This window comes from Oryctolagus cuniculus, chromosome 7 (assembly GCF_964237555.1).
Source record: "Oryctolagus cuniculus chromosome 7, mOryCun1.1, whole genome shotgun sequence".
Taxonomy (NCBI): domain Eukaryota; kingdom Metazoa; phylum Chordata; class Mammalia; order Lagomorpha; family Leporidae; genus Oryctolagus; species Oryctolagus cuniculus.
The window spans coordinates 3358811-3383562 of NC_091438.1; the positions used below are offsets into that span (position 1 = coordinate 3358811).

Sequence of the window (24752 nt, forward strand, 5' to 3'; positions counted from 1 at the left end):
TCGGTGCCCTAGGAACCTAGGGGCGCGGCGCGGCGCGGCGCGGCGGTCGGGGTCCCGCTGTTGGGCTTTTTGTTCCGCTTCCGTCCGTTTTGTGCACTCTGTGGAGCCACCCACGACCCTGCTCACGTCCCTTTCTTCAGTGTCTCTGACCCTGCGCCCCTGTCGGCCGCTTCCGCCTCCTGGTCCCGCTGAGAACTGCGAGACACCTTGGCATCATGGCCTCCTCCTTCCTCGCTGTCTTCCTGGGTCTTGCGAGTCTGCCCCTGGGGTGAGGATGCTGGTGGCGCGAGGAAGACAGCTGCTGGCATGTTTGGGGTTCTACGTGCGCACGTGTGGGAAGAGGGCGCAGTCGGGTTTTCTGGGGAGGAGACATCACGGGTTCGAGTCCCGGTCATGGCAGCTCGCCTGGGAGGGCCCCTCCCGTGTGCCACCCCCGCGCCGGCGGGCGCCGTCGGGGAGGATGCGGGTCAGCCTGGGACGCAGCGTGGAGACGCCCTTGGGCCTGTTGCGCAGGAGCCCTCCGGGACGCGTCCGTCAAGGTTCAAGTTCACGGGAACACAGGAGGTGCACCGGGGTGGGGGTGGGGGTGGGGTCTGGCAGAAAGAGACGTCGGGAGACCCTGCCAAGGCAGGCCCCTGTGCCTCGCTCAGAGCCGTGACATGCCTGGCGTTCCCGCCCCACGCGGGGGTGCCGGCTCCACGCGCTGTGACCTTCCGCTTCCTGCCGGTAAAACCAGCTCCTGGGGCCGGCACTGTGGGGCAGTGAGTTCAGCCACCACCTGCAATGCCGTATCGGATACCCCAGGCTGCTCCTCTCCCATCCAGCTCCCTGCTGTGGCCTGGGAAAGCTGTGGAAGGTGGCCCAGGTCCTTGGGCCCCTGCGCCCGCGTGGGAGACCCGGGAAACTTCCCAGGTTTCTGGCCTTGGCCTGGCCCAGTCCTGACTACTGCAGCCATTTGCTAAATGAACCAGCAGAAGGAAGATGCCCCCTCACTTCCCTCCTCTTTCTGTAACTCTGCCTTTTTTTTTTTTATCTTTTAAGATTGATTGATTTAGGGCCGGCGCCGCGGCTCACTAGGCTAATCCTCCGCCTAGCGGCGCCGGCACACCGGGTTCTAGTCCTGGTCGGGGCGCCGGATTCTGTCCCGGTTGCCCCTCTTCCAGTCCAGCTCTCTGCTGTGGCCAGGGAGTGCAGTGGAGGATGGCCCAGGTGCTTGGGCCCTGCACCCCACGGGAGACCAGGAAAAGCACCTGGCTCCTGGCTCCTGCCATCGGATCAGCGCGGTGCGCCGGCCGCGGCGGCCATTGGAGGGTGAACCAACGGCAAAGGAAGACCTTTCTCTCTGTCTCTCTCTCTCTCACTGTCCACTCTGCCTGTCAAAAAAAAAAAAAAAAAAAAAAAAAAAAAAAAGATTGATTGATTTAAAAGTCGGAGTTACAGAGAGGCAGAGAGAGGCCTTCCATCTGCTGGTTCACTCCCCAAATGGCCACCATGGCCAGAGCAGAGCTGCTTTCGGGCCTCTTACGTGGGTGCAGGGAACCAAGCACTTGGGCCATCTTCTTCTGCTTTCCCAGGCCACAGCAGAGAGCTGGAGCGGAAGTGGAGCAGACGGGACTAGAACCGGCGCCCATATGGGATGCTGGCACTGCAGGCAGAAGTTTTACCCGCTACACCACAGTTCTGGTCCCAACTCTGCCTTTCCAGTTAAGCCAGTTCAAGTCCTAGGTGGTCCACTTATTATCTGGCTCTCTGCTATGGCCTGGGAAAGCAGTGGAAGATGGCCCAAGTCCTTGGGCCCCTGCACCCACATGGGGACCTGGAGGAAGCTCCTGGCTCCTGGCTTCAGCCTGGCCCGGCCCTGGCTGTTGTGGCCATTTGGGGTGTGAACCAGGGGATGGAAGACCTCTGTCTCTGTCTTTCCCTCTCTCTCTCTCTGTAACTCTACCTTTCAAAAAAATACTTTTTTAAATAGCACTGTTAGTTTCTAGGTTATGGTATCACAAATGAATTTTTTTAAAAATGAAAAAAACCTAAGAGCAGAGTCCTGACTAAAGCAATAAGAAATTAAGACTTCAGTGACGCTTGCTGCGTTTGGGTTTAGTCCCAAGTCATTCCTTCGCCCTTTTGTCTCCCTGTCTCTGGCTCCTCAGCACCTACCCTCAGAGCAGTGGCTTTCCCTTTGATGTGTAACCTGCACCAGATCCAGGCTCACTTATTGCCTTAACTTCTGTATTTTCAGGGAGGCTTAATAAAATTATTCTCTTTTCTTAGTTTCTTTTTTTTCTTTTTTTTTTCTTTATTTTTTGAGAGGCAGAGTTAGACAGTGAGAGAAAGAGAGACAGAGAAAGGGCTTCCTTTTGCCGTTGGTTCACCCCCCCAAGTGGCCGCTACAGCCGGCTCATTGCCAGGATCCAGGTGCTTCTTCCTGGTCTCCCACGGGGTGCAGGGCCCAAGCACTTGGGCCATCCTCCACTGCACTCCCTGGCCACAGCAGAGGGCTGTCCTGGAAGAGGGGCAACCAGGACAGAATCCAGCGCCCCAACCGGGACTAGAACCCGGTGTGCCGGTGCTGCAGGCGGAGGATTAGCCTAGTGAGCCGCGGCGCCGGCTCTTTTCTTAGTTTCTACAGGGGAAATGACAGGACGAGTTCGTCTGCAGCCTCTAGCCACACAGAATGAATATGTGCTTGGCAAGTGCTTGTCCCAGGAGTCTAGGTTGTCCAGGCTGAATGACCCTGGACTTGCCCACCCTCCCTCGCTGACCCCGAGAGGTTCAGGGTGATGCTCCCTGGGACAGGCTGCCCCCTCCTGGAGTTACGTGCTGTGCCCCACATTGGACACAAGATGGCAGTATTGCTATGTCTGTGCTCCACACCCAGCTGTCTCCTCACCGTGTTCCCACCCCGGGCTTAATGCACACTGTCCACACACACACACACACACACGCGTGGGATGATACGTCGCCTGTGGTCGGTGGTACCTATGTTTGACTTTGGAGCTCCTATTCTTTTTTTATTTATTTATTTATTTATTTTTTTATTTTTATTTTTTGGACAGGCAGAGTGGACAGTGAGAGAGAGAGAGACAGAGAGAAAGGTCTTCCTTTGCCGTTGGTTCACCCTCCAATGGCCGCCGCGGCCAGCGCGCTGCGGCCGGCGCACCGCGCTGATCCGGTGGCAGGAGCCAGGAGCCAGGTGCTTTTCCTGGTCTCCCATGGGGTGCAGGGCCCAAGCACCTGGGCCATCCTCCACTGCACTCCCTGACCACAGCAGAGGGCTGGCCTGGAAGAGGGGCAACCGGGACAGAATCCGGCGCCCCGACCGGGACTAGAACCCGGTGTGCCGGCGCCGCTAGGCGGAGGATTAGCCTAGTGAGCCGCGGCGCCGGCCCGGAGCTCCTATTCTTTATACAAGTCTCAGGCAGCGCTGGCTGTGGGACCCAGTGCAAAATGAACGCGGGGCTCCTTGTTCAAAAGGCAGGAGAGGGGCTGGCGCTGGGGCACAGTTCTAAGTGCAGCCGTGACTTTGACGCCAGCTTCCCACTTCAGAGTGCCAGTCTGAGTCCTGGCTGCTTCCCTTCCATCCAGCTCCCTGCCACTGCAGCTGGGAAGGCAACAGAAGATGCCCCAAGGTTGAGCCCCTGCCATGCATGTGGGGGACCCCGCTGGGGCGCCAGGCTCCTGGCTTCAGCCTGGCCCGGCTCCAGCTGCTGTGGCCGTTTGGGGGGAGCGAGAGTGGATGGGAGATCTCTCGCTGTGTCTGTCTCTCCCTCTCGAGTAAATACATTTTTTTTTCAAAACAGCAAGAACAAAGTGCTATTAAAGGCAGTGAAATAGGAAGCTTTTTCCTTTCTTCCTCAGGCTCTTGGCTTGTCATGGAGTTTTTCATTCGCGTTTAATGTCAGTCTAAGTAAAGAAACACAAAACCACTAAATTCAATTTTAAATCATTAGCATGAATTTTACCACTCGTTTTGATCCTGTGTGATGCCAGCTCACACAACTGTGGAAAACACTGTGATAGAGAATTAAGTCCTGCAGAATCAGTGAGGTGACACTGCTGATACCTCGCAGCTCACGCGTGCCCAGGCAGCCCATTCCGGGAAGACCGCACAGCGCTAACTCAGCGGCTTTTATTTCCTGTTCGTGCCCGTTCTGCCTACACCTCTACCTGTGACTTGCTGGAGAGTAAGGGAGGACGGAGTGAGGAAGCTCCGTTCCCCTCAGCAAGCCAGCGCCTACTTCCGCGCCGGGACCCGGTGCTGGTGGCTTCTCAGGGCTGCAGGGCCCCAGCTCACTCAGTCACGGGCACGACACGGTTGCCTTAGGCTTGATTTGGCTCTCACCAGCCTCCCTCACGTGGTGGATCCTGCGAATCCCAGGCCATCGAGGCATCCTTTGAAGGCAGCAGCGAGCAGCCGTTGCACGTACATCCCCGCTGTCCGTGCCTGGGCACCACCGTCCCATCGACTTCACTCCCAAGAGACAAGTGCAGAGAAAAAACTCATCATCGTCGCAACATAGTGATGGCAGAGCATTAAACCACGCATGGGGCTCTTCTGAACCGTAGGTCCTGTGGGATGTGAGGTGTCCTGGCACTCTGGTATCGGCCGTTTGCACACCCGTTTTCACAGTCCACGCCTACATCTGCAGTGGGCATTTTCATCCAGGGGCCAGAGCAGCTTAAGGCCACGCATGCCAACAACAGTGCCGGTGAGCATCCGTTGCTTCAGAAAACATTTACACAGAGACCCTGCTCTGCGCCAGGTACAGCTGCGGATCCTGGGCACGCAGCACTGCACACACGGAGCCCCTGTCCTCTCGGAGCTGAGACTCCGGGGGGATGAGGAAGAGCCACTTCTCAAAGCAATGCAGAGCAAAGCAGAGTGAAAGGTACAAAGGCTGAGAGGTGGGGTGTGCATTGTGTGTGTGTGTGTGTGTGTGTGTGTGTGTGTGTCAGAGCACCGGGGCTGTAGCTGGAGCCGAGCGAATAAGAAGCAGAGGGCAGATGAGGTCAGATCAGCGAGGGCTGAGGCCTTGTAGGGGCCTTGCTTTCCCATAAAAAACCTCATTCCGTTTGCCTCCTCTGCTCTACCATCTTTGTATCTGGATTCATAGGAACCAGGAACCTTGTTTTTTTTAAAAGCATCGAATGGAAGCATGTAATTTTAGTGCTTTCATCGTATTTTTATTTATTTTATTCTAAAGAGGAAATCTTCCATCTGCTGGTTCACTCTCCAAACACCTGTGATAGTGCCAGGCCGTCGCTGGCAGCCCAGAACTCTTCCAGGTCTCCCACGTGGGAGGCAGGGGCCCAAGTACTTGAGCCACCACCTACAGCTCCCCGTGTGCACATGAGCAGGAAGCTGGGACTGGAAGTAGTGCTGGACTTGAACAAGGCCCTGGGGTGCAGGTGTCCTGAGTGGCGTCCTGACCACCACGTGTGGCACCTGCCCATCTGACACTCGTCACTGGGCTCTTGCCCACGCGTAGCCCCACGTCTCGCTCCTGGCTCACCAGTTCTGAGCAGGCTGCTCGGGCGCCTTGGGTCGACATCAGGCAGTCCTCTCGTACCCTGGGGCTTCTCCGGCATCACACACCTGAGGAGCCAGAAGCCTGTTCAGCATTGGCACACACGGGGCTGCTGAGGGCAGGGGCGCTGGCGCCCATGGACTTCCTGAGCCAACAGGACTGGAAGCGGTGGAGAACACGTTCCATGTGGCTCCACAGAAGGCTTCGGGTACTGAGTAGCAGTCGTGTGCAGTAGAGGATAATAGTATTTTATTTTAAAGATTTATTTATTTATTTGAAAGAGTTACACACAGAGAGAAGGTGAGGCAGAGAAAGAGAGAGAGAGGTCTTCCATCCACTGGTTCACTCCCCAGTTGGCCACAATGGCTGGAGCTGTGCCAATCCGAAGGAAGAATCCAGGAACTTCTTCCGGATCTCCCACACAGGTGCAGGGGCCCAAGGACTTGGGCCATCTTCTACTGCTTTCCCAGACCATAGCAGAGAGCCGGATTGGAAATGGAGCAGCCGAGACTCAAACTGGCGCCCATATGGGATGCTGTCACGGCAGGCGGCGGCCTTACCCGCTACGCCATAGCACAAGCCCCAAGGCTAACAGTCTTAGTGGCATCCTGGTGCTGCTTTTTCATTTTCTTGTTCCAATGCCCTGATCCCTCCCCCTTTCTCGGGTCGCTTCCTAAGTGAAGCACTTGCACAGAAACCTCTGTCTTGGAGTTACTTCTGTGGGCGGCGGCAGGAACCGAGGCTAAGATACAGATATGCCGTCCGGCAGTTCATCCCGGCATTGCTGATGTGAGTCGTCTCTTCCTCTTTCTCCGTTCCTCTTCCTCTCCTCTCTACTTCCCAGTCTTGAATGTCATGTGTGTCTCTCACTTTCCCCCTCCACAAAAGCACCCACCCACTCTTTCCTTCTGCCAGAGTGAACCCTCTCGCATGCTACACCCACTCACTTCAGTAGCTTCCCATCATCTGCAAGATAAAGTCCAAACCTCAGGCCACGCCCACCTCCCCATCAACACCTCTGGCCGCACAGGGGCTTCCTCTCTGAAGTCTCCCCTTCAGAGGGTCTCTCTCCTGAAGCCTTTCTCTTGGCCAAGTTCCCCTCTGAGGTCCGTCTGGGTCATCAAAAGCTGACCTGAAGAGCAGGTACGCTCCATTTCCCATCACCCAAGGGGCTGAGCTGCAGAATTTGCCGCAGGTCAACACTACACCATGAGGTAAGACTTCAGGAAATCAGCCCCAGGTTAGGGGCCTACAAATGCTTTGTCATCAGGCCCAAACCACTGCTGGGGATTTGGTCAGGAGAAACACAGGTTTGCATTTGTAGAACTGAGATCCCGTGGGAAAATAGGGTTCCGAGTGGGATAAACGTTTGAGACGCCTTTTCATCTTCACAGTAATAATAAAGACAAATGTCTAAATATGGAGAATGCAGTCGCCGTTTTTCACATTTTGAATTAGTACGAGCGGACGTGGGGTTCAATTTCCAGTTACCATCCTGACTTCAAAAAAAATGTTGATTTCTCCTCAGCATTTTCAAGGGGATGCTTGCACATTTGTTGTGATTTGTTGCAGGTAAAATGCAGGCAGAGTTTTTCTTTTCCAATTCTCATTTTCCATCCACATTTTCAATGTCTTCTCAAGTTGGGGACTTAGAGTTGAGGACATCTGTCTAGGCGTGTCTGTGGGACGACTGGACATGGCCAGTGGGCAGCACCAGAGACAAGGACACACCAGCTGACATCCCGCCCAAGAGGTTTGCCAGGGGACTCCCTGGTTTACAGCTGCATTTTAAGACAAGCTTTATTTATTTATCTGAAAGGCAGAGTTATAGAGCGAGAGGGAGGGAGGGAGGGGAAAAGGAGGGAGAAAGAGAGCGAGAGAGAAAGAGCTTCCCTCTGCTTGTTCACTCCCCAAATGCCCACAGCAGCCTGGGCTGGGCCAGGCTGAGGCCAGGAGCCAGGAACTCCACCTGGGTCTCCCACATGGGTGCAGGGATCCAGTACCTATGCCGTCATCCGCTGCTTTCCAGGCACGTTTGCAGGAAGCTGGATTGGAAGCAGAGCAGCCTGGTCTCAAACCAGCAGTCTGAGATGAGGCGTGCGTGTCCCTGCTGCACCACGAGGCCTGCCTAGTGTCTGAGCTTTTTTTTTTTTTTTTTAATAATTCTGCCTAGAGCTATAAATCATTTAGGGTAGTCTTGTTTACCAAAGAGAAGTCCAGAATTCATTTGTATCCCCTCTATCCAGCTCCCAGGTTTATGGTCTCAGCCAGGAGCTTCGTGTCTGTGTACAGAAGCACAGACTACCAACTCCTCCTTCCATTCCTAGCCGTCTCCTTCCTCTTAGGCCAGTTCCCAAGTCCTAAAGACCTGGTTCACTTTTCCTCCCTGTGTCGGGTTTCTGCGGCTGCCATAACAAATCACACTCTCTGTGGCGTAAAACAACTCGCATGGATCGGGACGTCTGCAGTCCCACGTGGAGAAGGCAGCAGGGCTGTGCGCCCTCTAGGACTGTAGGGCAGAATCACGCCTCAGCCTTGCCTCTTCCGGCTCCTGGTGACTCCTGCTGTTTCCCGGCTCACGGCCACATCACCCGGGCTCTGCTCCGATCTCTCCCTGGCCTTCTTCCCTGGGTGTGACTGTGTTACCTTCGGCCTCCGCCGGAACACTTTCATTTAGAGTTCGGAGCCATCGGCGTGATTTCATCTCAAGCTCTACCTTAACGACATCTGCATTCTGAGGCTGTAGGTGGACACGAATTTCGACCCACTGCACTCACCTACTTTAACTCAGTCTAGGCTTAAATGCGAGCATCTCCACTTCTTTTTTTTTTAATATATATATTTAGTAGGTAGAGTTATAGACAATGAGAGAGACAGAGAGAAAGGTCTTCCTTCCATTGGTTCACCCCCCAGCTCCAACCTGGGAGCTGGATAGAGGGGATACAAATTACCTCTGGACTGCTCCTCTCTGTTAAATAAGACTACCCTAAACAATTTCTAGCTCTAGGCAGAATTATTAAAAAAAAAAAAAAAGCGCAGACATTAGGCAGGCCTCGTGGTGCAGCAGGGACACTCACATCTCATCTGCTATGGCCAGCGCTGCACCAATCTGAAGCCAGGAGCCAGGTGCTTCTTCCTGGTCTCCCATGCCGGTGCAGGGCCCAAGCACGTGGGCCATCCTCCACTGCCTTCCCAGGCCACAGCAGAGAGCTGGACTGGAAGAAGAACAACTGGGACTAGAACTGGCACCCATATGGAATGCCGGCGTCGCAGGTGAAGGATTAGCCAAGTGAGCCACGGCGCCGGCCCCCTCCACTTATTATAGCTTCTGATTTATCTCCTCTTTCTCTTCTGCACTGCCAGTTCCTCTCTTCGTAACTGACTCCTCCAAGACTGACTCATATTGTGTGTGTGCAAGACCCGGCCATTCTCCGCTCTGAGGGGATACACAGGTGGTAAGCACTCACTTAGTAGATTTCTCAAAGAAGGAAGCCACGGTCAGAGAAGGAGAGACCGACAGATTCCCGTCCAGCCCATTGCTGTGGTTTTGTAAGGCTCTGCTCAACTTAGTTGTATTTCCGAAGGAAATGTATGGCTTTCAACGTAGTATACAAGATCTAGCAGATTCTGCTGGGTAGTTGGTACTCATAAGTATGTGTTGCATCGAAATGATTCAGATGCCTCTCCTTGACCATGCGCTAACCAGACATTGAGTGGGAAGTGACAACTGACACACAACTCTCTCTTCATTGTTCGCGTACCCCCCTCTAATGCTGCCTCCAAGGATACGACCAACTGGCCTAGTATTTTATTTTACAAGACAGTGCTCCTGTACCCCTTCTGTGGCAAAGACCACACTCACCACGGTAACGGGGGTGACCTGGACCCTCATCTTCCAGAGAAGGAGGGCAACGAAGGCATCCACAAGAAGACAACGGGGGATGTGAGGGGCTCCCCCAAGCCCCTTTGAAGCCCAGTCATAGAGCATGTGTCTTGTCCCCGTGGTGAGAACCAGGTCCAGAGGGCAGCTATGAGGCTGGGCCTCTCTGTTCCTCCCACCAGGCATGCTGCCCACCTGCACAGAGCCAGCGCCCAGCAAGCCTCGTGTGGTGGCGGTGGCGGTGACGGCGACGGTGATGGTGAGGTTCAGAGAGCACATCCATCAACTGGTGACAGCCCAGCAGCGAGGTCACTGTGCCATCCTCTGGAATGTCCACGAGAGACCTGCCTGCCTCCTGCACGGACAGGGAGCGCCAGCAACCTGGCCTTTTTGGGTCCCAGGAGAGCCACAGCACTGTTTTCCTGCACCGACAATGCCTAAGACCTTGGTCTTCCTGCTTGTCGGCTGGCTCTGGTGCTTGCTTCTGCTTCTCGGAAATGTACATGCCTCCCTCCCCTCTCGCCGGAGGGAAGTCTGCACTTGGAGGTTTTGGATCCTATTCAGTGTCCCTGCAGGCTCTCTCCTCCAGAGGCTCGTGGCCCAGACTGAGACAGAATGTTTTGTGTGGTTTCAAGGACAAGGTCACACCCGTTCTCTTCTGCAATGTCCTCAGTATATTTTCATTTGGGAGAATAATTTGTTAGTCAATGGGAAAGCAGCCTTTTCTTTCTTTCACATCATTTCTCTTCATTTTCCACCCGGTTTTTCCTAAACTCCTAACTCATCTAATGAAAAAGGCAAATGTTAACAATTTAGCGTAAATGGATTGCTTTGGGAGTAACAGTTTAGTGTCCATGTTAGCCATGGGGACGAAAACATCAAAAGGCCTTGAATTCATGAGAATGGAAGGTAGGGAAGCTACCTGATGACGCCAGCACAGAGCAGCTGTCTCCTTTTCTGGGAGGTCCTTCAAAGCACCCTGCACCCCCAAAGCAGTGGGAATGTGTGCCCCATCTTCACGCCCCTGATTCCTGCCAGGGCCTGGGCAGGAGCGCGGTGAGACATGCTCCCCTTACATTCCATGTCTGTCAAAGTCACCCTCTCCACAGCTTTCTCCCAGGGCCTGTTCAAAACAAAAACAGATCCCTTCCTGTAAAATTTAATGTTTATATTTTATTTACTTCATCTACTTGGAAGATAGAGTGACAGAGACAGAGAGATCAGAGAGAGATTGAGAGAGATTTTGATTTTCTGTGACTGGTTCACTCCCCAAATGCCCACAACAGCCAGGGATGGGCCAGTATCTCCATCCAAGTCTCCCACATGGTCAGCAGGAACCCAGGCACTTGGGCCGTCACCCACAGCCTCTAGGGTGCATCAGCAGGAAGTTGTATTGGAAGTAGAGTAGATAGGACTGATTTGGGATACAGACAGCTTAACCCTCCTTACCACAATGCCCCCTCCCTCTACCAAAGGATCCTTGAGTTTCACTCCCACCCCACCCTACCTCCAGACCAGCTTATGTCAGGGTAAGAAGAATGTTCCTGTTCACACGGGGTCTTATGCTGAGTTTATCAGATGTCAGTCTAACCAGTTGAATTTGCATTTTGTCCCGATTTATTTTTGAAAAGGAAATTAGAATTATATTTCTAGATGCATTTTTTTCACCCTTTGCTCTGTGCTGTCAGAAGAGCTACTGTTATCTTCTCGTGCTATTCACTGATTGCTGTCTTTTCATAACACTTTCTTGGGTTCCTCATGGTGCCCTGCCTCCTATTGCCAGAGTGCAGTGGGATCCTGACTTGTGCCTACGAGCTGATAGGGAAAATAATGAATCCCGAGGTCCACAGAAGGCATTCAGTAAACCCCTTCTGATCAAGAAATAAGTTACAAGATTGCATTCTAGTGGCTGGACATCTGCTTTCAGGGTTCCACTTGGGGAACTCTTCCTTGGATGTAATTCAAAGAGAACTAGGTCGCTTGGCTTTTCTGTGCTATATGCAGAAGAAAGGAGGGAGCGGGATAGGAAACCACCTGGACTGCTGCCTCTGCTTAGGGTTCAAGCCGTAGGGTCCTGTCTTCCTGGTGTCCAATAGTGTCCTGTGCAGAGCTGAGGAATCAAGCCTGCACCCCTTCAAAGACATGAATACACACTCTCGACAATCCGTCCTCTCTCTCTCTCTCTCTCTCTCTCTCTCTCTCTCTCTCTCTCTCGTAGAACCACAGGGCAATGCTTTGTTGATACTGACCCCCTGTCTGTCTGTCTGATTCCCCAGGAGGGCAGGAATGACAACCATGATAATGCTGATTAGTTTCTTTTGTTCAGTTTAACACCCTCAGTTCATAGAACGTCCCTAGCACACGGCATGCACTCAATAAAGCATCTCTAGAAAGAATGGATCGATTCAGGTTATATTTGTTCTGATCTTACAGATTATGTGATTAGCAAGGGAAAAATCAGACCTCCTCATGCATTTGAATTCTGTGTTTGGCGTTTGACGTCTGACTATGACTCCCTTTCTGGTTTGATCCGGGACTCTGTACAAAACCGCAGCCTCTTGCTGTAAGTAACCACAGGGTCTGCGTCTGGAAGAGGAGGAGGCTTTGCAGTAATGAAGGGAAATGGTGACCCAGTAGGAAAAGCTGAGGTAATGAAGACGAGACGAGAGCCGCACACACGTGGCCACTTCTCTGCTCCATCCGCCCGTCTGTGCAGGATGCCCACAGTCACGACAGGAGCCTTCCACGGAATTCTCTTCCTCCTTTTTATCGCATCTAGCTATCCTTCACCCCTTTTGACTTGTAGGTTGGGTTCTGATTAATGTTGCTTACTATTGGGAAAGAATGAAATAAGAGCAACACTGCTTATTGTTAACAGTAGCATAATCATATGCCCCATAATGGCATGTTGGCCCATAATGGACTATATTATGTGCTAATGGCCCCATAAAATTATAATGGAAGTGAAGAATTCACATTATGTCATATTTTCACTGTACTTTTCTATGCTTTGCTATGTTCAGATTCATAAATACTTGCATTAGGTTACAGTTGCCCACAGTACTCAGTCCGGCACATAGTGTGTAGATTCATAACTCGGGTGTGAGGTGGGCTAGACCATCGGGCACTCCGTGATGATCAGCCCAGCAAGGAGGCAGCAATAGCGCAAGTCTCACAACATACCACGTTGTTAAGAGACGCGTGACTGCATCAGATTCACAAACCTTGGCAGTCTGTGTTTCTTCTGAGAAGACCCAGACTTCTCAGATCCAGACCCAAGCTTAATCTATTAAGCTTAATTATTAATTAATCTTGCAGGCCCAACAATCATGAGCCCCATTTTTCTAACACTGAGAAGTACGTGTACTTGGGACCATCTTCCACGGCTTTCGTAAGCGCACCAGTAGGTAGCTGGATCCGTGGTGGAACAGTTGAGACCCTATGTGCGATGCTAGCATGGCAGGAAGTGGCTTACCCCTCTGGACCCCAACACTGGCCTCACTCAAAGCCTTTATTATGTATCTACCATACACAAATGGTTGTGCAGGAATTGTGGGAAGTCCTTACACACATGTATGTGCAATAAAGTTGTTTTTACCTACAAAGCACTTGTACCCTCTTGTCCAGGGTACCCAGGACAGGCGAGGGCTGCTCCTCTGTCCACGCCTACTGTGCACCCCCAGCTCTATTACTCTGGATATTACTCTGTGATAGCCAGCCGTCTAGAGAACCATGAGTTCTGTGAACTCAGGCACTGTGTCACATTGGCTTATGCAGCACTCACAGGGTGCCTGGTGCTCGGTAGGACTGGACTGGGGAGGACAGCAGAGGCCGTCTTCTCACTGTGTCCCCCCCCCCCCCAGCTTTCATGTCAGAGCTCTAACTTTAGACTTCTTTTAGGATTCTTTCTTGGTCCCCTTCACCTATGACCTTCTCTCCAGGTAGTTTTTCTTTGTTTGTTTGTTTGTTTGTTTGTTTTAAAGGAAGAGTGAAAGAAAGAGAGAATCCATTCACTCATTCATTCCCAAATGCTTGCAAGAGCCAGGGCTGGGCCAGGCTGCAACCAGGAGCCAGAACTCAATTCAGGTGCCCCTGTGTGTGGCAGGGACCCAAGTGCGTGTGCCGTCATCTCTCTCCCAGAGTGCTCTGCAGCAGGAAGCTGGAATCGGGAATGGAGCCAGGATGCACGCCCGGGGCTGCGGTTCCTTGGGTGTTCCTGGCATTTCGGTTTCATGGGACTCACTGGGCCTTACCGTTGAGCCAAGAGAAAAAGGGTCCTATCTTCCCCAACATGGCGCTTCTTGGGAACCCAGGGGCTCAACCATCGGTGTCCTGTGTGTCAGGCTATCAGGTTCTCAGGCTCCGGCCTTTGTTTCCCCGGGGCCTGGTTTGTCTCTGCAAACAACGTCTCCTTTGAGTCACTCTCCTCCCACTGGGAAGAGGAATCCAGCACAAAGTGAAATTCTGGGGCTGGAGGGAGGTTTGGCCAAAGTTCATACAACTGTGTTTGCTTTACTGTTCTTCCCGCCAGGCTCCCAAGCACAGAGCCAGGGCCCGCCATTTCTCAGGGCAGCAGACCTGTCCTCTTCGGCCCTCAGCAGGCTCCCTGCGGCGTCTGGCGTCAGGCAGCGGCTCCGTCGGAGGCCGGTCTGAGCACCTGCGCGGTGTGTGTCTGCACAGTGTTTACGCCGAGCTCGGTCTCGTGCAGATGTTGGTGTGCACGCCATCAGTTACGAAGCGTCTTTGCACCAAGACTTTGCTCTCACGTGCCTCCCTCCCTGCTCAGGCTCACATACCCACCGGGCCCCCAGGGCCCTCTGCGAACATCCAGCCCTCTGTGGTTTTGCTTGGCCAGATCCTTCATCTGTAATTGGTTTGGATGTTCAGCTTTCAACGTCTCCCCAAACCACAGTGGCACGCCAAGGTTTAGGAGAGCCGTGGTGTCTGCGTTCCCCTCGCCTCAGGCCATTCTCTTGCCCGTGGAGCACTGTGATGGAAGGTGCACAGGCGTTTTTCTGTCTTGTCTGACAGCTCCTTGTGGAACATAAACTAACAGCCCCATGGTTCCCGTGGCGCCAACGCTCTGTGTCAGAGACCCGTTGTTGTAGGGGCTGTTGGATGAGCTGTGGTTGGTATGTGGACTTGGCTGGATCAGCAGGATTCTTGGGGGATTTTTAAATTTTATTTTATTTTATTTTATTTTCGTTAGCCATTTGTCACTGCCAAGGGTCTGGTTACAAGAACCGCACAAAAGTAATGACAGTCCTTGAAATTCTGGGTTCACTCTCCAGCTCGGCCAAACCAGCGGGGACTCACCTTAGAAGACGTACTTTTTGATGAGAAATATTTTCTTTTCTTTTCTTTTCTTTTCTTTTCTTTTCTTTTCTTTTCTTTTCTTTTCTTTTCTTTTCTTTTCTTTTCTTTTCTTTTCCTTTCTTTTCTTTTCTTTTCCTTTCTTTTCTTTTCTTTTCTTTTCTTTTCTTTTTTGACAGCAGAGTTAGTGAGAGACAGAGAGAAAGGTCTTCCTTCCGTTGGTTCACCCCCCAAATGGCCACCACGGCCAGTGCGATGTGCCGATCCGAAGCCAGGAGCCAGGTACTTCCTCCTGGTCTCACATGCGGGTGCAGGGCCCAAGCACCTGGGCCATCCTCCACTGCCCTCCCTGGCCACAGCAGAGAGCTGGCCTGGAAGAGGGGCAACCGGGACAGAATCCGGTGCCCTGACCGGGACTAGAACCCGGTGTGCCGGTGCCCTAGGTGGAGGATTAGCCTATTGAGCCACGGCACCGGCCTGAGAAATATATTCTTAAAATGCCGCTCTCTACTCCCTAATTCCAAATCTCAGCTTCTGGGCCCTCCCTTAACTCACATTGTTTCTCAGGAGGCTTAGCACACTGCAGCCAGTAAATCTTCATTTCTCATCCCTGCTGACCGGGAAGGTTCTGGATAGAGACTCTGCTTCTCTGTCTGGCATGCAAGGACCTCCAGACTCCAACTCCGATTCACCTCTCCAATGTATGGCTCACTTATTTGAACTCCTGCTTTGATCAAAATGACACTCTCCGTTTTGGGGTAATTTCCTGATAGTCTTACCTTTCCAATGGTTCCTTTTCAATCTCCCTTTAGACTCTTTTTCCAGGAATATAAGCTTCCCTGGAGTTTTATTGATTTTTTTTGCCCCTTTCACTTTTTAGTGTTCTCATTCACTCTGATGGCTTCAACTCTCCATCCTATGTCCATTCTCTTTCTCCATCTGGAAATTCCTCTGGATTCTAGACCCCTCTAGCTTCATTGGCTATCGTGGATGGCTCAATGAGCACCTCAAACTCAACATGCTCAAAGCTAAATTCGTATTTCCTCCAGCCTTGACTCACCTATGGGAATGATCTCTAAGCCTAATCTGCTCTTCTCCTGATATTTCCCACCTGCCCTGAAGCTCGGATCACTTCCTGTCTCCACCGCAGGGATCAGCACACAGGCAGCTACCAAGGTAAAACTCTGAGGCTCCTGGATAGTCGCCTCTCCATCCTTCCTGGATTCCTACCAGCTCTGCCCCCAAAACAGTGCCCAAACCTCTGCTTCTTGTTGAATGACTCTAGGTTCTCTCCCATAATATCTCATAATATCCCATAATATCTTCTTGTTGAATGACTCTAGGTTCTATCCCATAATATCTCATAATATCCCATAGTATCTTCTTGTTGAATGACTCTAGGTTCTATCCCATAATATCTCATAGTATCTCATAATATCTTCTTGTTGAATGACTCTAGGTTTTATCCTATAATATCTCATAATATCCCATAGTATCTTCTTGTTGAATGACTCTAGGTTCTATCCCATAATATCTCATAATATCCCATAGTATCTTCTTGTTGAATGACTCTAGGTTCTATCCCATAATATCTCATAATATCTTCTTGTTGAACGACTCTAGGTTCTATCCCATAATATCTCATAGTATCCCATAATATCTTCTTGTTGAATGAATCTAGGTTCTGTGGGTTCTATCCCATAATTCTCCATAGCTGTTTTCTTCTTCCCATCACGTCTCCCTTTTTTCCATTTGGACACCTTGCGTCCCTTGTCCAGGTGACCACAGCTGCCTCCTTACTGGTCTGCAGTCTTACATCTTTTAAAGCCATTGTTGATTCACTACAACAATATTTACAGAGGGATCGCTGTGCTTGGGGCCATCTGTGGACAAGGCAGATGAGACGCCTGTCTTCACACGCCCTACATTTTGTTTGGAAACACAGACATTCCATCCTTGAAAGTACAACTGGTGGGAGAACCCCAGGAACTAAGAGCTAGCCTAAGAAACCAAACAGGAATTTCTAGGGAAGGAAAATGTCAGTCAAATGTTAGGGGTGCACGGGGGACACCCAGTGAGGGAGAAGGTCAGGGCATGGTTAGGACGTCCTCGTTGGAAGAATCGTCAGATGGCAAACGTGAGGAGCCTCTCCCACCCTCCTCTTTCTCCAATCATCTACTTTTCTGGTTGAAAATAATGCATATTCATGGTCGGATAGTTGGAGAATGCAGAGGGAGATAGAATAGGAAATAGCATTTATCCACAGTCTCACCACCCGGAGACCAATGCCGCTAACACGGCTGTGCACGCCCTTTCAGCTTTGTCTACACACACATGCATTTTCAAAGCGATCTCCCTATACCTAAAGCCTATCGTATTAAGCTGCAGCCTACTACGACATCATCCCATATCAGAATTGCATCCGGGTCTTGCACGTGGGTGCAGGCACCCCAGTACTTGAGCTATCTTTGGCTGCTTTTCCCAGACATGTTAGCAGGGAGCTGGATTGGAAGCAGAACAGCCCAGACAATATCATACCTTCCCTTTTATTATTTATTTTTTACTTAAAAAATGATTTATCTATTTATTTGAAAGTCAGAGTCACAGAGAAAGATCTTGCATCCGCTGGTTCACTCCCCAGATGGCCACAATGGCCAGGGCTGGGCCAGGCTGAAGCCAGGAGCTTCCTTCAGGTCTCCCACGTGGGTGGCAGAAACACAAGCACTTGGACCATCTTCCACTGCTTTTCCCAGGCCACCAGCAGGGAGCTGGATTGGAATTGGAGCAGCCCAGACTCGTGGCTGCTTTACCCGCTAAACCACCACATCTGCCCCATTCTTAACTCCACCCTTCTCGCAGGTGTTGAAAGGCAGAAAACTACATTTCCCAGAATCCTTTGCTGACAGTGCTAGGTCCACCAGTGAGGGGCATTCGTTTGAGATGTGGAATGAGAAGCAGGGGCAGGGGTGCTCGGCTGCTCTGCTGGCTGTGGTGGCACCCAAATGGCAGGATGTTCCTCTGACAAGTTCCTGCTTTGGTGCTGTAGGCAGCAGGGATCGTCCATGGCGGGCTCCCAGAGTTCTGGAACCCCTGGACTTTCTGAAAGGGAGGGACAAACCTGGCCTGTGTCCTGCGCCTCCTTACACGTTCTTATCTGGCACAGTTCCTTGCTTCCTGCACACATATTCTGCTGCTGTTGGAGACAGTACCATCCGACGAGTACCATCCGACACTTCATTTCTATTGGCCAAACATCTCAGCTGGTAGAAGGAGCTGTAATCCTTTTAGGAATTTAAGTTTCTCCTCTGTAGCAGCGGTTTATTTAGGATGTGAACATTTACACAAATGAAACAGAAAGGCTTTAGGAAACAGGTAAATGCTTACCGATGACTCAGCTCCCCGAGGCTGTCAGCACCAACAGTGCTGCACACTCAGCACCTGAAGAATCGTCAATGTTTGTTAACGGTCCAGTGTGTGTCTACAGCCTCCTTAGGCTTTCATGGAGTTGGAAACAGGAAGAAATTACTATGAACTTGTGCCTATTGCTAAGTGCCCTATAGGTAGGCGTTAGGTGTTGGGAAAACATAGTAAACAAGAGTGGTAGCTTTCTGCTGTCCCAAAGATTACAGGCTGGCAAGTTCAATGCTTGATAGGTCTTATTGACAAGGAGTGAGGCTGGTCATTCCCCATCTCCACCCCTATTCCCTGTGACCCTGGCATGAATGGCAACAAGCTCACCAGGTCTACAGAGCACCCAGTGTAATGCCAGAGTTTCTTGGGAACAGAGCTGTGAGCCGGGTGTTGCCTGGGGTTTCCCCAAGCATGCCGGCATCTCCAGCCTCATGGACTACGGCAGGTACAGCATGGTCCTCTCTGGATGGTTCGCTTCTTGCTCAGTATTTCATTCATCATGGAAGTCTGGCCTGGAAGCTAATAGCGTCCAACCTTAAATACTAGAGGGAAAAGGGCAAGGAAAGTAGTTATGTGACTATTGAAAGACAGGGCCGGATACACCTTTGCAGACTAGAGTGGCATTCTACGCCAGGCCACAGGGCAGAACATACAAGGAGAGAGAAACACTTAAATGCTATATTTTGAGATTTTAAGGGGTAAGAAATGTAAAATCCACGAAGTAACGGAAGGTCAGTGCAAAGATGGTCATTCCATGGGCTTAGCTAACGTTTATTGAGGCCTTGCTATGTGCCCACCACTGTTCCAAGTGCGTTACGTTAATGATACATTTAGTCCTAATGACCCCCATGAGTACGGACTACTGTGATCCCCATTTGATGGGTCAGGCAACTGAGGCAGGAGAGAAGAACTTTACCCAAGGCCATAGAAATAAGCGGTAGAACTTGAGTGTGAACCTGAGTAGTTTGATCACAGTGAGGGGAGAGGTCGTGTCTTCCTGTTTTGGAATTTCTCCTTGTATCCTGTGAGCCAGTCTGATCTGGATACAGTAAGCATCAAAGAAGTGATATTTCCTTTCTTTCTTTCTTTTTTTTTTTTTGACAGGCAGAGTGGACAGTGAGAGAGAGAGACAGAGAAAAAGGTCTTCCTTTGCCGTTGGTTCACCCTCCAATGGCCGACGTGGCTGGTGCACACGCTGATCCGATGGCAGGAGCCAAGTGCTTCTCGTGGTCTCCCATGGGGTGCAGGGCCCAAGCACTTGGGCCATCCTCCAACTGCATTCCCAGGCCTTAGCAGAGAGCTGGCCTGGAAGAGGAGCAACTGGGATAGAATCGGGCGCCCTGACCGGGACTAGAAGCTGGTGTGCCAGCGCCGCAGGCAGAGGATTAGCCTAGTGAGCCGTGGCGCAGGCAAGAAGTGATATTTCTAAGAGGAAGTTGTAAAAGGGACCTCTGGGTGTCTTCTTGACCATTGTGGTCTGACATGCTAAGGTCAGGTCACAATAGCTAGCTATTTCTTGGGCCTAGATTTTCCCAAACGGCGAATATGTCATCTGATCAGTCATCAGCCACTGGCATCTTGGTGTAGATGGCTGCATTATTTCACTTGAATTTTAAAATGTGGGGCTCAGAGCAGATAGCTTGAAATGGAAGGAGAGGAGAGCGAAGGGGCTAAGAAAAGAGTGAGGGAGGTGGGTGTACTGAGCGCTGTTGCAGAACGCCTTCAGGAATACGCATCACTTTGAAATCTTAGACGCTTACCCTTGAAGGTCAAGATCAAAACAAGGGCACCAGCCCACCATTCTGCAGAACTTTACTCAATTATGTCAAAAAGCAGAAGAATATAGAAGAAGCGAAGTCAAATTATCGTTACCCAGAAGGTAAGATTATTTATAAGGAAACTTGTGAAAATCAACTAAAGATGATGGAATTAATGTGAGGATTAAGACAAGTGTAGGCCGGCGCCGCGGCTCACTAGGCTAATCCTCCACCTTGCGGCGCCGGCACACCGGGTTCTAGTCCCGGTCGGGGCGCCGGATTCTGTCCCGGTTGCCCCTCTTCCAGGCCAGCTCTCTGCTGTGGCCCGGGAGTGCAGTGGAGGATGGCCCAGGTCCTTGGGCCCTACACCCCATGGGAGACCAGGAGAAGCCCCTGGCTCCTGGCTTCGGATCAGCGCGGTGTGCCGGCCGCGGCGGCCATTGGAGGGTGAACCAACGGCAAAAGGAAGACCTTTCTCTCTGTCTCTCTCTCTCTCACTGTCCACTCTGCTTGTCAAAAAAAAAAAAAAAAAAAAGTGTAAAAGGTACCTTACAATAAGTTTTTAGTGCATTTTACGTAGCCCAAATTTTATTTCATAAACCGGTGCCAGCACCTGGAAGACGCTTCGGTACACCTCGGCTATGTGAACAATCAGGCCCATAGGAAGTCAGGAACCTAACAGAACTTAAAGAATGAAGTTGTGTGTCCTGAGGGCATACAACAATTTTCACCAAAAATATACTTTTTTCAAAACAGTTGTGGAAATATCAGCAGTAGAACAGGTAGCATGATTAGATAGAGAAGTCTTAACTACTTAGCACAAGATAAATGAACTCATCAGTTTTAAAGTTTCTGGACCCATTTTAAACATCAGTGCTTTGAACAAATGTAACAAAATATAGATAGGATTCCTATGGAGAAAATTATAAAGTTTTGGGGCCGGCACTGTGGCGCAGCAGGTTAACACCAAGGCCTGAAGCACCGGCATCCCATGTGGGCACCAGTTCGAACCCGGCTGCTCCACTTCTCAACCAGCTCTCTGCTATGGCCTGGGAAAGCAGTAGAAGATGGCTCAAGTCCTTGGGCCCCTGCACCCACATGGGAGACCCAGAAGAAGTATTTGACAGGCAGAGAGACAGACAACTCCCATTTGCTGGTTCACTCCCCAAATGTCAGCCATACCTGAAGCCAGGACCTGGGAACCCCATCCAGGTCTCCCCTGTGGAGGCAGGAACCCCCCCACAAGAACTCCCACTGCTGCTTCCCAGGGGCTGTGTCAGGACCCGGGCCAGGTACCATGATATGGGACGTAGATATCTTACCTGCTAGAGCTAAGCACTGCCCCTGTGATCCAGTATTTTAATTAAGGTGTTTACACTTTTTTTAAAAAAAATACATAATACTATCACATACTTAATAGATTATACTTTAAGTACAATTTTGATAAGCACAGGGAGGCAAAAAGTTTGTACGGCTGGCTTTGTGTTTTTTTTTTTTTTTTTTTTATAGATTTATCTTTATTTATTTGAAAGACAGAGTTACAGAGAGAGGTGGAGACAGAGACAGAGGTCTTTCATCCACTTGTTCACTCCCAAGATGCTGAGCCAATCCAAAGTCCGGAGCCTCTTCCGGATCTCCCACGTGGGTGCAGGGGTCCAAGACTTGGGCCATCTTCTACTGCTCTCCTTGGCCATAACAGAGAGCTGGATGGGAAGAGGAGCAGCCAGGACCCCAACCGGTGCCCGTATGGGATGCCGGCACTGCAGGCTGGGGCTTTAATCCGCTGTGCCACAGCGCCGGCCCCATGGCTGGCTTTATTGTGAAACTCCCTTTACTGCAGTGGTCTGGACTCAAACCCACAGTATCTGCAAGACTGGTCTACATGGGGCAAGAGGGGCTGGGGAAGGAAGTGCTGTGAGGCTGGGCTGGGATGGACATCGGGAAGCCGAGCAGAGGACAGAGGCAGGGGGATGTCGGCTTGCGGAGCTATCTCATGGGGGCCTGCCTCAGCCACGCTGGGAACTGCCCGGAGGTTTGTACCCAGAGACCACAGAGGGCCTCAGATGGACGCCCTCAGCAGTTCCCCCAGCAAGACCTTGTTATTACCCGTGGCTTTGCCCTTGCGAGGAGTGGAACAGATGCCTGTCTGTAACCCTATCATCCGAGAAAACAACAATTAAGAAAAAAAAAAAGGAAAAGAAAAGAAAAGAACAAAGCCCCAAGCCCAGAACATAGGCAGTTGGGTGCTATTAGGGAAAATCAAAGAGTTATGTTTAAAAAAATAAAACCTGAGAAGCGGGCTTAGGAGGACATTGGAGATGGGAGACTGTGACTCAGTGGGTACGGAAAGTGATTGGATTTTCCTATCTTTTTTTTTTTTAGCAGGGAGCACTCTCAGGGAGGGACAGCAGGCTCTCTCATCCTTTCTGATCGGCACCCATGAAGTCTGAGAGATGTTGTGATACTTTGGTAGAAGGAACCGCTAATTCCCAGACCAACTCAGAGGCGAGGGCCAGTGGCGTGCCGGGAACATTTGACAGCCAGCTCCCCAGCCCTTGTCCAACTTCTGTGGGATAAACACTCCCACAACGGCTGATTCTAAGCTACTACAGTGATGCCCCTGGATGCGCAGGTGGGAAGAGACGGTGCAGTTGGCTTCCGAAGGCGCACACAGGTTGGCTTCCACCCAGCAGGAGGGTGAGGATGGCTGGAGGGCTCAGCCCTAGGCATGAGCAGTGCGCACAGGCAGGAGACTCCTCCGTCTCTGGCCTCACCCTGCTCCCTCTCCATCTGGCAATGTTGGGAGTGGAAAATGTCATCACCCCGCTGAGAATGGAACAGCACTTCCTTTGTAGCCAGACATTCTTAGAGGATCATAACACATTAAACACACTGACACCGGAACTCTCTTCTCTTTCTAGAAAAGCACTGGAGAGGCCACGCTCCCCCAGCAAGCCCAAGACGCCGTGTTGGTGACGGTGGCGGTCAGGTTACGCATGGTGCCTTCCCCGCCGCCCTCGGCCCGGGACACCGGGCTCTGCAGGTCCCAGGGACGCTTCCTCTGTGGGTGAGATGGGAAACTCTGCTTACAGAGGATTTTAAATCCCCAGATCCCCATGCCCAGCTTTACATTCCCCTGGAAGCTCTGCTGTCTAAAGGGTATTCTCTGTGCGCTGGGGACTCTGCATTGGTTAGAACGACTTGAGCAGGGCTAGCAAAACCCCCTGGCCCGATTTGCTGACCTGATGAGGAACGAACTGATCTCAGACAAAGAGGACTTCCCCGACAGGAGGGCATCATGACTGATTAACTCAGGGGCTCAGGAGGTCCACGAAGTCCCAGGTTCCCCTCTGCTGCTCCGCCTGTGTCCTCCTCAGCTCTGTGTGGGGATGGGGGCTGCCACACCCCCGGCACGCAAGGCAGCAGCCATTACAGACGGAGCAGCTCTCCTCTGCACAGAGCTTCCCCAGGGGCGGCGTTCGACAGAACTGGATGCCCGATATCCAGTCCTAAACGGAGCCGTGTCAAGGAGGTTGGAATGACTCTGATTGGCTCAAACAGGCTGGGATGTACGCCTGAGCTATGTGGGAAGGGGAACGCAGGGCTGTGGTTGCACTGGCTCAGGTCTGCCCAGGGATTTCTCTCTGATTCTGAGACTAGCACCTCGTGCAGGTCATTCTTCTTGGCTGACTGGGGAGATCTACTGAAAGCAGAGCCATCAGTTTGACCAGAAACAAGTTGTCTTCTGTTTATTAAACTGGTGACCCTCAAGACCTGTTTATCAAAGTGTTTTAGGGCCCAAGCGGGACCTGGTACATAGAACTCACAACCATGGGACGCCAGGCCTACTTGTCTGTAGGCGTGGACAGCTGGACGTGGCGCTCCTACTCATCCGGCAGAATGTGTAAACGTTTCTTCCAGGCGTGCAGAGACAAATGCAGATGGCTATGATGTTCCGGCATGCGGTCAAGACCACTCAGGGAGGAGGAGAGTCAGCTGCTGGGATGTTCACATACGAAAGAACGGAGTTGGCCCACAACTCCATCGTCAGTGACTTAGAACGGATTGCAGGGGGCAGGCGTTCCACGCGGCAGTGAAGCTACTGCTTGGGATGCCTGTGTCCCAGGTCAGAGGGCCTGGGTCGAGTCCTGGCTACTCCACTTGGGATCCATCTTCCTGTTCATGCCTGGGAGGCAGCAGATGATGGATCAAGTATTTAGTCCCTGCCACCCATGTGGGAGATGGGGATGTCGTTCTGGGCTCCTGGCTGTGGCCAGAAACAGCTCTTGCTATTGTGGGCATTTGGAGAGTGAACCGGTAGATGGAAGATCTATCCCCATTGTCTAATAAAATGAACATATATGCTTTAAAAACTGGATCATTGACCTAAAATAAGAGCTAAAATTACAAAAAACATAGACTAAAACTTGTAAATCTCATGACCTTAGATTAGTTAATTATTTCATTTTTTAAAGATTTATTTGTTTATTTATTATCTCTGCAGAGGGGGAGAGAGAGAGAGAGAGAGAGAGAGAGAGAGAGAGATCTGTTTGCTGGTTCACTCCCCAGATGGCCTCAATGGCTGGAGCTGGGTCCATCCAAAGCCAGGAGTCAGGAGCTTCTTCTGGGTCTCCCACGCGGGTGCAGGGACCCAAGGATTTGGACCATCTTCCACTGCTTTCCCAGGCCACAGCTGAGAGCTGGATTGGAAGTGGAGCAGCTGGGACTCCTATATGGGATGCCAGCACTGCAAGCAATGGCTTTACCCGCTATGCCACAGCACTGGCTCCAGTTAATGGTTTCTTATACCTAAAACACAAACAACAAAATTTTTTAAAAATTGGCTCTTTTCAAAATTAAAAA

General features: G+C 51.3%; 2 long non-coding RNA genes across 3 annotated transcripts; both read left to right on the forward strand.

Annotated features, from left to right (window-relative positions):
* The first annotated feature begins 2 nt into the window (after positions 1–2).
* LOC108177625 (uncharacterized) lies at positions 3–11801 on the forward strand. 2 transcript variants are annotated; one of them, XR_011390243.1, is made up of 3 exons: positions 130–268; positions 8892–8983; positions 9591–11801. It is a non-coding gene; the product is annotated as an uncharacterized lncRNA (long non-coding RNA). The 2 variants fall into 2 exon arrangements; XR_011390242.1 differs by lacking the exons at positions 8892–8983; positions 9591–11801 and adding an exon at positions 3859–6943 and having other exon boundaries at positions 3–268.
* An 8023-nt stretch (positions 11802–19824) lies between these two features.
* Positions 19825–24752, forward strand: LOC138850464 (uncharacterized). Its single transcript, XR_011390245.1, has 2 exons — positions 19825–20011; positions 22272–24752. It is a non-coding gene; the product is annotated as an uncharacterized lncRNA (long non-coding RNA).